Source organism: Herpailurus yagouaroundi, unplaced genomic scaffold (genome assembly GCF_014898765.1).
Source record: "Herpailurus yagouaroundi ecotype Mexico unplaced genomic scaffold, PumYag 139, whole genome shotgun sequence".
NCBI classification, from domain to species: Eukaryota; Metazoa; Chordata; class Mammalia; order Carnivora; family Felidae; genus Herpailurus; species Herpailurus yagouaroundi.
The window spans coordinates 40,293,863-40,309,791 of record NW_024412394.1 but is presented as its reverse complement, the minus strand read 5'-3'; the positions used below and the strand labels follow the sequence as shown (position 1 = coordinate 40,309,791).

General features: G+C 41.8%; 1 protein-coding gene and 1 long non-coding RNA gene across 2 annotated transcripts in view; one reads left to right on the top strand and one right to left on the bottom strand.

The window, feature by feature from the left end:
* SH3BGRL2 (SH3 domain binding glutamate rich protein like 2) overlaps positions 1-15,929 on the bottom strand; it is a gene marked incomplete at its 5' end in the record, with an annotated part of 60,023 nt that overhangs the window by 29,194 nt on the left and 14,900 nt on the right. The gene's annotated exons all lie outside the window — the stretch shown is intronic.
* The window catches only part of LOC121029703 (uncharacterized), a 20,150-nt gene continuing 4,647 nt past the window's right edge, over positions 427-15,929 (top strand). The window contains exons 1-3 of the long non-coding RNA XR_005789846.1: positions 427-1,751; positions 7,643-7,712; positions 12,946-13,059. This is a non-coding gene — a long non-coding RNA (uncharacterized LOC121029703). The remainder of the gene's footprint in view (positions 1,752-7,642; positions 7,713-12,945; positions 13,060-15,929) is intronic.

Sequence of the window (15,929 nt, the reverse complement as noted above, 5' to 3'; positions counted from 1 at the left end):
GTTTTGTATGGACCATGGCCCCAAATGGGATACTTTTAAATGTGGCTGAAAAGAAAATAAAAATAATAGTATCACATGACATGTAAAAAATACATTAAATGCAAATTTCAGTGTCCATAGATAAAGCTGTATCGGAAGATAGCCACACCCACTCATTTCCATACTAACTGTGGCTGCTTTGGCCCTGACAATGACAGGGTTGAGTGCTGCAACAGAGGCCTCATGGTTCCCGAAGCCTAAAGAAAAAGTCTGTCCTTTACAAAGTGTGCCAACCCTGGGCTAGACCACAGATCTCCATTTCCGGCTCAAAGTTCAATTCCTTAGTGAGGCCTTCCCCAACAACCAGATTTTACATTTTTACCAGTGGCACTCCATACACACACCCCCTCTCCAACTCCCTACTTCCCTTCAAGGCTTCATTTTTCACCATAGCACTTAGTATCTGATATACTAGTGGTGTTTTCAGTGTTTTCTTTCTTTTCAGTATTTCCTTCTCTACCTGCCCTAATAGAATATAAATTCCATAGGGTGAGGGATGTTGTCTGCTGTTTTGTTCATTGCTGTACCTCCAGGGCCTAGGATGGTGTCTAGCATATAGCAAACACTCACCAAACAGTTGTTAATACACAGGAACTTCACACATGGAAGGGCTGGCGTGACAGGAAGGCTTCATCCTGACTCAGCAATGTTGGTTCTCTCATCGTTTACCTTACATATCACCTCCTTGGAGAGTCCTCTCCAACCACCTTAGCTGAAGTTTTATTGTCTAAATCTATTACAATTTTATTTACTTATCTGTGTACTTGATTTTATGCTCATCTCTCTCCCCACAATGTCACTTCTGTAAGCAAGAGACTGGCAACGCAAGAGGCGTTCAGTAAATATTAACTGAATGGATGATTAAAGAATTATCACCCCAGCCCTGACATCAAAGATTTCCAGGTGATGTTCAAGAGATCAAACTGAGTTGGTAATTTAATTTAGGAACAAATGTAACTGAAGTTTAGCCAAAAAGGAATGTAGATCAAATGCCAGTGTTTCTCAATTAATGCTAAAACTGTATGATTTTAAAAAGCAGTGTCTCTAGGACGCTACATGTAACTGTAAATTGCCTAAATAATTCAGAACAATCTGTAGACCCTGAATGTGAAAAAAGCTTTCCTTTAACATTGACAATGATACTGAAGAAGAAAGCTGCATGTGACTATACGTTTAAATAAATGCTGTTGTCAGTTCATTTCAAAAATTGCAAGTGCATAATGTAGTGTTTTGTTTGGCCCAAATGTTTTAATTAAACTGCTGATATATTTGCAAATTGACGGCAATTGCGAACTAAGCAAATAGGTCAGTGTTTCCCTGACTCTGCTTCCAACTGCCACGATAGGATTCTATCACCCCCACCCACTTCCCCCAGTATCTCCAGCAGCTCTGAAGCAAGCTTTGAGGCAGCCATCTTGGTCCAGCTGCTTCAATAAATGGTCTGAATGTGTTCCCCTCAAAATTTATATGTTGAAACCTGACCTCCAAGATGATAGTATTACAAGGTGGGGGCTATGGAAGGTGATTAGTTTACTAGGACAGGACCGTCATGAATGGGGTTAGTGTCCTTATAAAAGAGACCCAAGAACATCCCTGCCACTTTCTGCCATTGAGGACACAGCAAGGAATCCGCAGTCTGCAACCAGAAGAGGGCTTTCACCAGAACCCAACTGTGCTGGCAACCTGATCTTGGACTTCCAGCCTTCAGAACTGTAAGAAACAAATTTATGTTGCTTGTAAGCTACCCAATCAATTTTGTTACAGCAGCCCAAACAAAGACAATGAACCTTTACCCTTTCCACTCCAAATCCTGCGCCTGCTGAGGACCCCAAAGCCTGCACCCACGCCTTGGTAACCTACCCCCACAGGCGCCTGGGTGATAAACTGTCTGGGCTAGTGCTGCTGAATTGGCTGACCTGGCATGAACACTCAGTGACCCATGAAAATCTTAGTGAAGATGTTTGTAGCTCTTTCACTGGCAACCTCCTGGCTCCAGGAATCCCTAGGGACTGGATCTGCAGCCAGGCTAAGTAAATTACATTGTACTTCAGTTACATTTACCCCTACTCTGTGGCACTTTTAAGTAAACTTGCAACTCCTTCACTCTCTCTTCTTGTCGGATTAGTTCTTTCCCAGACGGCTGACAATTTATGTAATTAAGTAGCCCTTCCAGAAGAATCCTTCCATATGCTTCTAGGCATGCCTGGTCATGTTTGAATTCTGGGGTATACAAAGCTGTTGCTGCACCTTGGGACCTTGAGAGTCACTAGCAAATAACGAGAAATAATCAATTTGAATAAGATAGTTGTTTTTTTAATTGAGATTTAATGTGCACAATTGTGGGAAATCAAGTTTAAAGACAACTAATTGTGGGAAATCAAGTTTAAAGACAACTGAAGTACAGGCGGATGACAGCAAGGAAAACTGGGGGCGAGAGGGGAGTGTGTATTTTTGAGTTAGACTGTCTGGGTTTTAATCCTGGCCCTATCTGTTGGGTAGCCTTGGAGAAATTACAAAGCTTCTCTCAGCATTAGTTGCCAAATCTGTGAAATGGACCCGGTATCTTTTTGCATAGGTTCATTGGGAGGATCAGATACAAAAAGAGCTAAGCAATCGCAGGCACTTGCTCAATTGTTCCATTCATTCAAACACACGAGCTTTTCTTTCGTGGCCCTAGATGGGGCCCTCTGCCAAAAACATGAAATGACTTCTGGGTACTTTCAAAGGTTTTAGGTATTCAATGTAACAGTTCTTTATTTCACTTACTTTCACACTTCAAATACACATTTTTCTTTTTTCTGACTTACAGCAGATGTAGGACTCATTAGGACCTTTTATGTATCTCACATGGAAAAAGTCGAAGGCAGAGGAAGAAAACCAAAAAGTAAAAATTTTCTTAGAACAACACAACTTACAATGGAGAGACTGGACTAAGGGGAAGTAGAGGGAGGGCTCTAAGACAACCCCTTTCCACTACGGAGGGAGAAAAGGACTGATGGCCTTTCCCTTGTAAGAAGACCCTTGCTACTTCTAGCAATTAAGCAGAGTATCTCAAAGATACATAATTTCATGGCAAATTCTTTAACAGTTCACTGTTGGACTCACTAGGCATTCTACTGTCATAAAGAGGATGCAAATGGCAGAAAGTATTATGGCAGACACTGGACCAGTTACCCCTTTTCTGTGAAGGCCAAAGTTCCAGAGGGAGACACAGAATCTGAAACAGGCTCCAAGCTCTTGAGCTGTCAGCACAGAGCCCGACACGGGGCTCGAACTCACGGACCGCGAGATCATGACCTGAGCCGAAGTTGGACGCTCAACCGACTGAGCCACCCAGGCGCCCCCCAGCCACTCTTGTAGCTGGGCAGCTCTGTGACCCAGATCTAGCCCCTGAGGTGTGAGCCAAAGTCTGCTGGGTAAAGCTTCTGGTCAAGGCTTTGCTCTCCTGCTCAAGCATATGGATTCAGGTGTTAGGCCCTTTGTCCCTGCCCTTCCACCTCCTTTCTGCTTGGAACCTCAGTGTGAGGGCTAGAGACATGCTGGCAGCTTTTCCGCCATGAGCCAGTAAGCACAGGAAAAGGCCAAGAGAATGCTAGAAACACAAGCCCTGAACAAATCAGCCTCCAGAATTACAAAGAGAGAAAACTTCCGTTCTTTTGAGATCTCATTGGCCATGTTCTCCCTTACCTGCAGGTGAACACATTCCTAACGAGAACGCTCACCGCTAAGGTTTCATTGTTGGGGAGTAGGGCAGGGTGTAGAATAAACCCCAATAAGCCATCTGCTAACCGTCAACATTCTAACACTGTTTAACTAAATAGGAAGTTACACATAAAGTACTGTGTGTCTGGTGTCTATTGCAGTTTATCTTACTAGAAAGCAAATACCAGGTTACCAAGCCAAAGATAGCAGTGCGAGAGGCTGTCTAGCAAGAGATTGAAACCGGAGTTTTAAGGAATCAGAGTGTCAGAAAGAGATGGATTATGCAACACAGGACAATTTTTGAAACAACCAGTACTATATGTTGTATTTTAAGGCAATAAAATTTTAATGATGGAAAAACTTGTGCTTTTTCACCTATGTACCATTAGCACAATCCATGCTACTCAACAGGCACTCAGTGTGTTTATATTAAACACAGAAACATTACTGAGTTTGAATAAATACCTTTAACATATTTGCTTTTGAATCAGTCAACATTTTCCGTGCTGTTTTCTTAACCAATTTGCATTAGTTTCTTTTTCCTGTTTTTGTAAGTCATCTTTGCAATGTAAGTATTTTTTTATTAAAAAAAAAAAACCCACCATAATCTCATCATCCTGAATTATTTCTTTTTTTTTTTTTTTAATTTTTTGTTTTTCAACGTTTTTTTATTTATTTTTGGGACAGAGACAGAGCATGAACGGGGGAGGGGCAGAGAGAGAGGGAGACACAGAATCGGAAACAGGCTCCAGGCTCTGAGCCATCAGCCCAGAGCCCGACGCGGGGCTCGAACTCCCGGACCGCGAGATCGTGACCTGGTTGAAGTCGGACGCTTAACCGACTGCGCCACCCAGGCGCCCCCTGAATTATTTCTTATAGTACCTTCCAAGGACACAACATTTAGAAATATACTTCATAGGGGCGCCTGGGTGGCTCAGTCGGTTGAGCGTCCAACTTCGGCTCAGGTCGTGATCTCACAGCTCATGAGTTCGAGCCCCATGTGGGGCCCTGTGCTGACAGCTCAGAGCCTGGAGCCTGCTTCGGATTCTGTGTCTCCCTCTCTCTCTGCCCCTCCTCCACTCATGCTCTCTTTCTCTCTCAAAACTAAACATTAAAAAAAAAAAAGAAATATACTTTATATAGTTGCCATAATAACATACACATTTGCGGTAGGATGTTTCAGTTTTATTACAAATATTTTGTTTTTATAATCTCCATAGTTATCTTATTGCGTGCATACATTCTATTAAGTACTTTAATGTTTAGAACATTATCCTACCATTGGAAATTTAAGTGTGTTCCAAGGATTTTTTTTTTAATTAAAGAAGAAAACTGGGGGCACCTGGGTGACTCTGTCGGTTACACATCTGACTCTTAGTTTCAGATCAGGTCACAATCTCATGGTTCATGGGTTCAAGCCCTGCATCAGCACAGAGCCTGCTGGGGATCCTCTCTCCCTCTCTCTTTCTGCCCCTCCCCTGTTTGTGCCCTCTCTCTCTCTCTCTCTCTCAAAATAAATAAATAAACTTAAAAAAAATTAACAACTTTTGCATGGCCAATGAATGGAATCAGAAAAATGATTACCGCTGTTCTTTAATTATAATGGTGCTCGTTCTCCATCTGCATCTATGTATTTTTGGGTAGTTACCTTTTCAACAATGACAACTGTTACAGCAGACCTGCAAATTGTAGTATTGATTGTTAGCTCACATTGTTCTCAGTATGAAAAACTGTTTCTGATGGGAGAAAAATAATTTTTTATCATTAAAAAATAAAATTAATAATATTGCTTGAACTGTGCCCATGACATTTATTGCTATTTTGTGGACATTTTATGATTTACATCTTTTATTGGCATAGGAGCATATACACAGCATGCATTTAAAATACACACACATGGGGATATGTACTCAAAGAATTTTTAAATTTTTTTTAATGTTTACTTTTGAGAGGGAGAGAGCAAGAGCGAGCAAGCACAAGTGGGGGAGGGACAGAGAAACACACAGATTCCGAAGCAGGCTCCAGGCTCTGAGCTGTCAGCACACAGCCCAACGTGGGTCTTGAACTCACGAACCCTAAGATCGTGACCTGAGCCAAAGTCAGACATTCAACTGACTGAGCCACGTAGGCGCCCCTCAAAGAATTTTTAAGTTATTATTGGGGTATGTGATCAAAAACCTTTACGGACTACTTCACTTAAAAAAAAACCGTTGGCGGGGGAGGCGCCTGGGTGGCTCAGTCGGTTAAGCGTCTGACTCTTGAAAGTTACCAGACTGATAAAGAAATTGTAAAAATCTAACCTGAGCTTCACTGTAAATATGGCAGCACACTGTACTGCTAATATATTTTCTATGGGTTAACATAAATAAGACATGGTGCTAAATCTAGACTCAGAATAAGACAGGAATATAAGCATCTACAATTGAATCAGGCGAGGGAGAGAAATCTTAACATCTGGGCAATATCCTTTATAATCTGTTTTTTCTTCATACTAGTCCTTTTGCCCTTGAAGACATCACATACTTCCATGACTTCAAATCTCACCTGTAAGACTTAGAAATATATATCTAAACTATATCTAAAACTTGCATTTCAAAATTGGCATCTTTCACAAGGGTCAATCCCCCAGTTCCAGAGCCTTTCTGGAAATGTATGCTTAAATGTCCCACCATCACCTCAAACTTGATGGCGAAAACAGAACAAAAACAATGTTGTCACAAAGTCAATCCACCCTTTTCCCTGAACTTTCCTGTTTCTATCAACAAAACAACACTTTGTTGATGACTCATTCTGACAGGAGAACTGCCTATACAAGTCCACAACTTAACGTCATTACAAAAATAACCTACCTAAATGAAAACCACACACTCTGTTATTAGACGAGATGAAGGGAGCCTCTCTTGTGCTCAGTTGGGTAGCACTAAAAATGGGACAGTGTAAAGAATAAAGAAGGTGGGTGGTAAGTACGGCCAAAGCAAGCTTGGCTCTGAGGTCTGTGAGGGGCCCTGGTCCATCTGGGACTTTGCTCATGATGCTTAGAACACTGTGATAAAGATGCCAAGGGCAGTGGCCTGATCCTCATTTGGGCCACTTAGTTCTGAGTCATGAGCTAGTCCTGGACAGACAGAAATGGATGGATCGGTATCACCTTGGACAAGTTCCTTATTCTATCAAAGCCTTAGTTTCCTCATCTGTGAAATGCAGATCATATTTCATCTCAGAGGATAGCGATGAAAATTAAATGGCATAATGCTCACAGAGTTGTACACGGCCCACTGAAAGAACTCAGTACATGTTTTAGTTATTATTATAACTTTTATTCTAGGGCCACAAACCTCATTCACTATTCTGTTCTTTAGCAAGTATATTCTGCTAGTCAACTGGGGATACCTGGACCCAGTACAACTCCACAGCCACCTGGCTTCTCTTTCTCCATTTGTTCTTTGATTCACTTGTGTTCATTCCGCAGGGATATTTTGAAGGTCTAGGAGGTGTCAGGCCTGTACCAGGCCTGCCTCTGCCTTACTTCAGCTCATTTGCAAGTGAGCTGTGAGTTACAGGAAGTCAATATCCAAACTATAAAACTTGATTCAAATGGACGATCCACCCTTTAGGATTGTACATTTTAGTAAGAATGGGTTTCCCTTTAAATATGAACATGCTTTCTCACCAGTAGAACATGCTCTTTGAGGGTTTATTTTCCACACAGGTTCATGTTCATGCACATGCTCCCATCCTTGCCTGGGCAGCAGGCTACAGCGGACTGAGAGGGATGAGCACAGAGGAGACCCTTGCACAGGGGCTTGTGGTGAGCAGAACAGAGTTCCACAAATAGATGCTATTCACTGTTGTGTGCTCACAAGAGTAACCTTTTTGATTTTCCCATCTCTGTTGCATACAGGAACTGAGAGGAGGAATGGGAAAGTTAAAATGACAAAGTGGAACAGGGAGAACAGGAGATTTCAGCCAAGGTAAGAATTGACAGACATCCCCACACTATACTCTCAGACTTAAAGTCAGTACCGGTGTATTTGTTTTTAAACTGGTGGTCAATGCCAATTTAAACACCTTTTTATTGTGAGTCATAGTTGTCTCTCTTTTGGAATCACAGATTAAGATCAAGAAGTTTATGTGTAATTAAATCCAATCACTTCATTTAGTTCCCTAACTGAAACTTAGGAAGGGTGTCAGAGTGCATGGTCTACTGTCCTTGAGTTGAAATAATTCAGAACAGATGAGAGAGAGGTTGCCACTGCCCTGCCACTGGCAGAACAATTGTTTCCACGAACTTGGCTCTAACCACCATTAACGAAAACGTCACCCGTACGTATTTCCTGATTGGGAACAAATATTTTCAGAATAGCTTAGTCAACTCCTTTCACATTCCGGATCATGGGCTGGTGAGACATTATTTGCTTCTAATTCTTGGCATAATTTTAAAAGATAGCTGAGTAGGACAATACTAGGACTGAATTAAAATTTAAAAGATAAGTCTGTAAAATCTGCCACCTTAAGCTTAGTCGTTTCATTTTTCAAAACCATGCTTACATGTTTAATCCCACACGATTACTTGTTCATGTTAAGAAACTAAACCAGTATCTTTCCCAGCCCCCCTCCCTCTCTATGACTGCTCCATCAGGAGCTCCAACAGCCAGACCTTCCTCCAGTTTCCTACTAACCATGAAGTCATCACCTCCCTTCTTTCCTTCAGCTACTAAGTCCTTCAAATTCTCCTCCTCCTCCTATCTTTCCTATTTCTCCCCATTTCTAAAGGGCCTATTCTGCTGCTGGCCAGACAGTAAAATTCTGGGAGTCTCCCAGAAATTTACTGTCCTACCCACTCCTACCCTTCTAAAGGCAGACAAGAGTGTTCTTCTCAAGCACATATCACTATCTTTTCAGAACTTTAGAATTCCTCATTGGCTCTTGATAAACACTGTAGAAAGACAGCTACACAGCGTCACACTCTTAGATTTCCAGGCCTCTCACCTTCAGAATCCTGGAATCTTGAAGTATACTGGATCACACATGATGCCTTCCAGCCAGAGAACCTCAGCTCACACCCTAGACCCTTTGAGAACTGAATACAGCCTGTAATCTCTTCTCCCTAAATTAGGCAAGTTTACCTTGTTTGGCAAGACTTCTACACACATCTGAGTCCAAACACCTTGCTTACATCTTTATTTTCTATCTTCTCAGACATTTTATACTTTTTGTAGAGCTACACACACATTAACACATATTGATGTCACTTACGGTATTAGCTGTGTGTAGCACATCTCCCAAGAGAATTATCCACATAGCATATACTCAAATATCATCTGATATGTTGTCTCTGGGGCTTGTGGGAAAGAACAGATTCTAAGGGGAGGACTGGGTGCTTAAGATTTACTCACATTTCAGAAAACCAGAAAATTCAGAAGATCTTAGTGATGGTACCACTACCCACTTACCTGCCCAACACAGAAACCTGGACTTCATCTTTGATTCTCCCTGATGATGCAATTAATCAAGTCATGGCCTTTCTTCTTTCAAATTTTTTCTTGAACCCATCCACGCTTCTCCATTTTCACTCCTACTAGCTCATACCAAGTCATCGTCTCTCATCTACAGCTTCCTGTGTCTTCTCGTAGCCAGATTTCCTTAGCCAAACCGCTCTTTGGAAAGAAGCTAGTATTTTTTTTTTTTTATAAATTTTTTTTTCAACGTTTATTTATTTTTGGGACAGAGAGAGACAGAGCATGAACAGGGGAGGGGCAGAGAGACAGGGAGACACAGAATCGGAAACAGGCTCCAGGCTCCGAGCCATCAGCCCAGAGCCTGACGCGGGGCTCGAACTCACGGACCGCGAGATCGTGACCTGGCTGAAGTCGGACGCTCAACCGACTGCGCCACCCAGGCGCCCCACAAAGCTAGTATTTTTATTAAAGTATAAACCTAATGGTTTCATATCTCTGTTTAAAAACCTCTCAGGAACTTCCCATTAACCTTGAGATGAAAAGAAACTTCCATGCCCAGGCCCACAAGGCCCACCTCTCTGGCCTCATGCCCCTCCTCCCTCCCCCTGCAGCAATGGCTCTCGACCCATAGGTACATCTAGATCACCTGGAGCGCTTGTCAAAACAGATTGTGGGGGTTCCTGGGTGGATCAGTCGGTTAAGCGTCCAACTTCGGCTCAGGTCATGATCTCGCAGTTTGTGGGTTTGAGCCCTACACTGGGCTCTCTGTGTGACAGTTCAAAGCCTGGAGCCTGCTTCGGATTCTGCATCTCCCTCTCTTTCTCTACCCCTCCCTGTCTCATGCTGTCTTTGTCTGTCTGTCAAAAATAAATACACATTAAAAAATTAGAAAAAAAAAAACCCTTGTATTACTTAGCAAGGTGAGGCCACAATAAAACATTATCAAATGGAATGAAAGATGTGGTTGGTTTGATTTTATTGTTTTTACATTCTCTATCAAGATTACATGTTTAGTTCCTTAAAGAAAAAAGTCAGTCAAGTATAAAATATGAATTCAGAATGCCACTATTTTATAAGACTATGAAAATTACACACAATTGCTCATACACGTGCCTCCTATTAATTAGAGGATACTACATAGAAGAGCTAGTCTAGCAAAACTTGCTATAATAGTCAAAATCCTCTGTAGTAAGGAGGAAATCCTGCTGAGGACAGTATTTTCCACAGGCAAGAATCACCGGCCTTCAGCCAAAAGCCATGCTGTTATCGATGGGCGGAGATACTACTCCATACACACTGTGTTGTTGTTTTTTTTAATGTTTTTATTTATTTTTGAGAGAGAGAGCGTGCACGCACAAGTAGGGGAGGGGCAGAGAAAGAGGGAGACACAGAATCAGAAACAGGCTCCAGGCTCTGAGCTGTCAGCACAGAGCCTAATGTGGGGCTCGAACTCATAAACCACGAGATCATGACCTAAGTCAGACGCTTAACCGACTGAGCCACCCAGGTGCGCCCACACTGTGTTTTTGGATATGTTATTCTTGTTTCCACATCAGTTAATCCTCAATTGTGTAGAAAGTGATCCTAAGAGATGATCAAGAAACTACTGCCACTTAGGTTTGAAAAGCAATTTGGGGGACACCAGATCGTTTTCACAATTACATTTTATACGGCATCATATAATTAGTCCACATTTCCTTTGTAGGCACAAACTCATACCTCTATGAGAAAGTCTGGATGCTCTTACCTACATTCTGTGCACCTGTCCTATGTTGGGTTGACCATGTCATCAGCTCAATCCTCCCTCTTTGGGCTACCGAGGAAAGCTATGTGCCATTTCTGCTAAAAACTCCAACCATCTAGCTTCAGGCACACATTTGATTCAGTTTCAGTCCCACACAACTGCCACTGGGAGCTCTTATAGCTTTCTCAGATCTCCACAGGCATGCACCTTTCCCACAGATGACCCTAAGTCCTGCATCAGGTAAGATGAAGTCTTAAAGAGTACTTCCAAATTGTGGTGTTTCCACCTCAAATTTCTCTGTATCTTCAGCCATATAATTCTCCATTCCATCTTGACTCGAGAGTAAGTGGTGAAATTAACAAAGGAGAATAAGAGAGAAAGAGAATCTTGGGGGGTGGGGGAGAAACAGAGAGGGAGCGCGCCATCCACAGAGAGCCAGAAAAAAGAAAAACCAAAGTCTCCTTAAAAGGTAAAAGAGTCTTTGTTAACACACAGAGGTTTATGAGACCTTGTGGAGACCTTGCAATGTGCTAGGCTGCCCTGGTAACTAAAGGAATATAGGTGACAAAACCAGGTCTCTAATTTGCTGCAGTGCATAGTCTAATGGGGGAGGGGGGGTGGAGGAAGATAGGGCTTGTTAATAACTAACTTTCATATGAAACTGGCAGTCGTGGAGGGGTGCCTAAAGAGCCAGGGCAGTACTATGTGGGAAATGTAGGGGGCAAGGCCATGAAGCTCAGGGATACGTATGCACAGAACAAAAGCCCAGTATCAGAAATCTAAAAAGGAGGAATATACGGGGCGCCTGGGTGGCTCAGTCGGTTCAGCGTCCAACTTCAGCTCAGGTCATGATCTCACAGTTCGTGAGTTGGAGCCCTGCGTCTGGCTCTGTGCTGACAGCTCAGAGCCTGGAGCCTGTGTCGAACTCTCTGTCTCCCTCTCTCTCTGCCCCTCCCCCACTTGTTCACGCACGCTTGTTCTCTCTCAGATAAACATTAAAAAACAAATTTAAAAAGACTTAAAAAATAAAATAAATAATAAACAATAAAAAGAAGGACTATAAATTAAATGGCTCCTAGGATGATAGGGGGAAGGAGCCTCCAGGTGGGTATTCTATGGGAAGGTAGAGAGAAAGGAAATGGAAGGCAAAAGATGGGGGCAACAAGGGGACAGAGGTAGGAGCAAATAAGCTACTTTCTCCTGGAATTAGAGACTGTGGTTTTCTGGATAATTGAAAGCTCATCCCTTCAAACACAAATTTATTTTGACTTTATTTTAAACTATTTTTAGTTTAGAAATCTTTCTAAAAGGCACCACATGGGTTCCTGCATTGTTTAGCAGAATACATCAAAGCAAAACATGCCAAACCTGATTTAATCTGTTCTGGATGAAGAATCATCATTATAATCCATTTTTCGTGCTTTGATGTGGTGCACTGACATTCTCAGGGCCCACTTATGTGTAAAAATCTGTTATTTTACTCTCTACCAACTAGAGCCTGCAACTGTGCTTCTGGAATTCTCCAGTTCTGCCCCCAGGAGGCAGCTGTCACTTCTCAGAGCTTCCCTTGGTGACTCCTCAATGGAGCTGAGAACACTGCTGTGGCCTCTGTCACTCAGTTGTCTGAGGTGAGGCTCTGAAGGGCAGACCCCCGGGGCCACAGCCCAGCCCCAGCCCCAGAGTATTTGGAAGAGGCCCCTCTGCTTCCTGCCAGGGCTCCAGCTTCATTCCACATGGGGGTTCTAGAATTCTGATACGTGCATAAGGGAAGTAATACTATAATAAAATTATCTCTAATAACATCGATTCTTCATGCCACATATTTAAGAAGCGGTGAAATACAGGTATCCCCAGTTTTTGAAAGTTCATACTATGCCACTTCACTTCTATGAAAGACCTACATTAGTACCTCTTTTCACTAACTGAAAGGAATCCAAAGACGATTTTCACCTTTATGAAAAAGGCAAACCGCGAAAACAGCATTCAGCAGTTGTTTTGCAGGAAGCCTTTACAGAAGCAGAAGGCACCCCAGCAGCGAGACCAGCACCCCCAAGCTCCTTCCCTGGAACTACATACACTCAGCAGCTCAGCATCAGGCCGCCACAGCTTTGAACCGTGAGCATCTGTGCTTTAATCTCTATTTATTTTGTGCATCTGTTAGCAAGATGTGTCATAAGGTATCAAAAAAGCCTAAGAGAGGTTACTTTTTAGGGTTTGGGAACACTCAAACTTTTTTCACATAACTTAATGGTAATTAATTAATTGCTTCTTCGCTGTATGCCATTTCAGCTTATGAAAAGTTTCATAGGAATGCTCTACTTTGGGACAGCGGGAGAAACCTATAAATCCTGTCCCTCACAGCCTTTTGTTTTCCAAAGCAGACTTCCAAGTACATGTTCCATACCAATCCCACTCCCACATGGTCCTGAACTCTTGATAAGCTTGATATTTGATGCAGAAGCTACAGAAACAATATTTCTTTTTCATTCATTCAATAAATGCTACATGCCAAGTTTTCTAATAGGAAACCATTGAGGTATAAAAAGATGAATAGAACAGCCCTGACCTCCAAGAACTTAGAACTTGTAGTTCAAAGAACCTGGGTACAAGATAATTCTAACCAAGGGTGGAAACGTGTTGAGGCCCCAGGACAGCAGTTCCACAGGCTGCACCGTGGAGGGCTGCTTCTACAGCCAAACTGGAGGGAGGAGAAAGGGAGGCCAGGGGAAGACTTCACCGGGAAATGGGAGGGCTTCAAAGAAAGGAGGGGGATCTGGTCACAATGCAGGGTGAGCACAGGCAGAGCAAATGTTATGAAAAAAGGCACAGAAGGCAGAAGGTAAAAAAGCCTAGTGTATTTATATAGTAGTCAAAGGAACAGAGAGAGAAAATGCTGCAAAGGTAGGTGAGAATCACATCACAGAGGGCCCAAAACGCCAGGCCAAAAAGCTAAGCCTTGAAGCTGTAAGCTGAAAGGAGCCAAGAAGATTTTTAAAAGCTCTCTGCACCTAACACACAGACTTAATCTTGTTAAAAAGATGAAGCCTATTTCTCCCCTTTAATGGAAAAGGAATTCAAAAAGTGAATTATTAATCATCTCACCCCTGTTAATTATTTCTTAAAACCAAGCTTGCTAATAAAACAGTTCTGTGGAATTAAGTACAGTGCTTCTGTCTGTCTTGATCTCACACTATAGGAAATACATACAGGTGGAAAAGGAGTCGTCTAGTCTAAAACAAAGGGCAGCACAGATATACAAATCAAATTCACTCTTTTGACAAAAAAGAACAGAGAGGGTAACATCTATTCCAGTTCACAAGCTTATACAAAATATTTTAGGGGAAAAAAACTTAATTTTCCACTTTATTTATTTAAGTGAAATTTTATTTTAGTGAATAAAAATAAACGAATTTTATTTCTTTTTATTTAAGTGAAATTTTCTAGAATCTTAAAAACAGCCACCTTCCCAACTCAAAAGAGGATGCTATTTTTCTGCCTAGCTCTGATATGACTTTCTTTGTCCTCATCCAAATAAATAGACATGCCCTTGAGACTTACCTACAAGATAGATAATTTCAGCATTATATTCCATATGACTCTGTGTTGCCTCTGTTTTCCATGTTCATCTTATCTCCCCAGTCAGATTAGTTGTTATCTGGGATGGGAAAGGACCATGCCATATACTCATTCTGCATCCTGAATATGATCAAACACTGTGCAATATAAGGTACTCATAAATATATGGGAACTGATTAACCAAATTAATTTCTAAAATATATATCCTTAAAGGCTCAATTCCGTATTATTCATATTGGTTCATATGTGGAATACAAGAAAAAAATTAAAAATTCAAAGCTAGAAGAGCTCTTCAACAGAAGGATCTAAACCAGTTCTTAATAAGTATCAACATTAGTTATTAGAGAGATGCAAATCAAAACCACACTGAGATAACACCACACACCCACTAAAATGGTTATAATAAAAAATGCAGACAATAACAAGTGTCGGTGAGGATGCAGAGAAACTGGAACCCTCATACATTGCTAATAGGAATACAAGATGAATAGCCACTTGGGAAAACAGCTTTGCAATTCCTCACAAGGTTAAACATAGAGTTACCATATGAACCACCGATTCTTCTCCTAGGTATATGTCCAACTGAATTAAAAACATGATTACACAAATGTTCACAGCAGCATTATTCATAATAGGACAAAAGTGGAAACAACCCAAATGTCCATCAACGGATGAATGAATGAACAAAATGTGGCATATTCAGACAATGGAATATTATTCAGCCATAAAAGGAAATGAAGTATTGATACATAGTATGACATACATGGACTTTGAAAACATTAAGTGAAAGAAGCTAGGCATAAAAGGCAACATATTGTGAGATTCCATTTATATGAAATGTCCATAATAAGAAAATCCACAGGGGCGCCTGGGTGGCGCAGTCGGTTAAGCGTCCGACTTCAGCCAGGTCACGATCTCGCGCTCCGGGAGTTCGAGCCCCGCGTCGGGCTCTGGGCTGATGGCTCAGAGCCTGGAGCCTGTTTCCGATTCTGTGTCTCCCTCTCTCTCTGCCCCTCCCCCGTTCATGCTCTGTCTCTCTCTGTCCCAAAAATAAAATAAATGTTGAAAAAAAAAATTAAAAAAAAAAAAAAAAAAGAAAATCCACAGAGACAGAAAGGAGATTAGCAGCTGAAGGAAGGAATGGAGTGACTGCTAATGGTCATGGGTTTCTTTCTGGGGTGAGGAAAGGTTCTGGAATTAGACAGTGGTGATAACATAGGAAATATACTAAAACCCACTGAAACGTAGACTTGAAAAGGGTGAATTTTATGGTATGTGAATTATATCTCAATTAAAAACAACAATAACAGCCTGATGAGAAACCTGAAGCTCAGAGAAGCTAAGTTTCTTGTCTAAAAACACAAAGCTGATTAAATGGCATCACTGGGGGGGGGGGGGAGGGGGGGTAA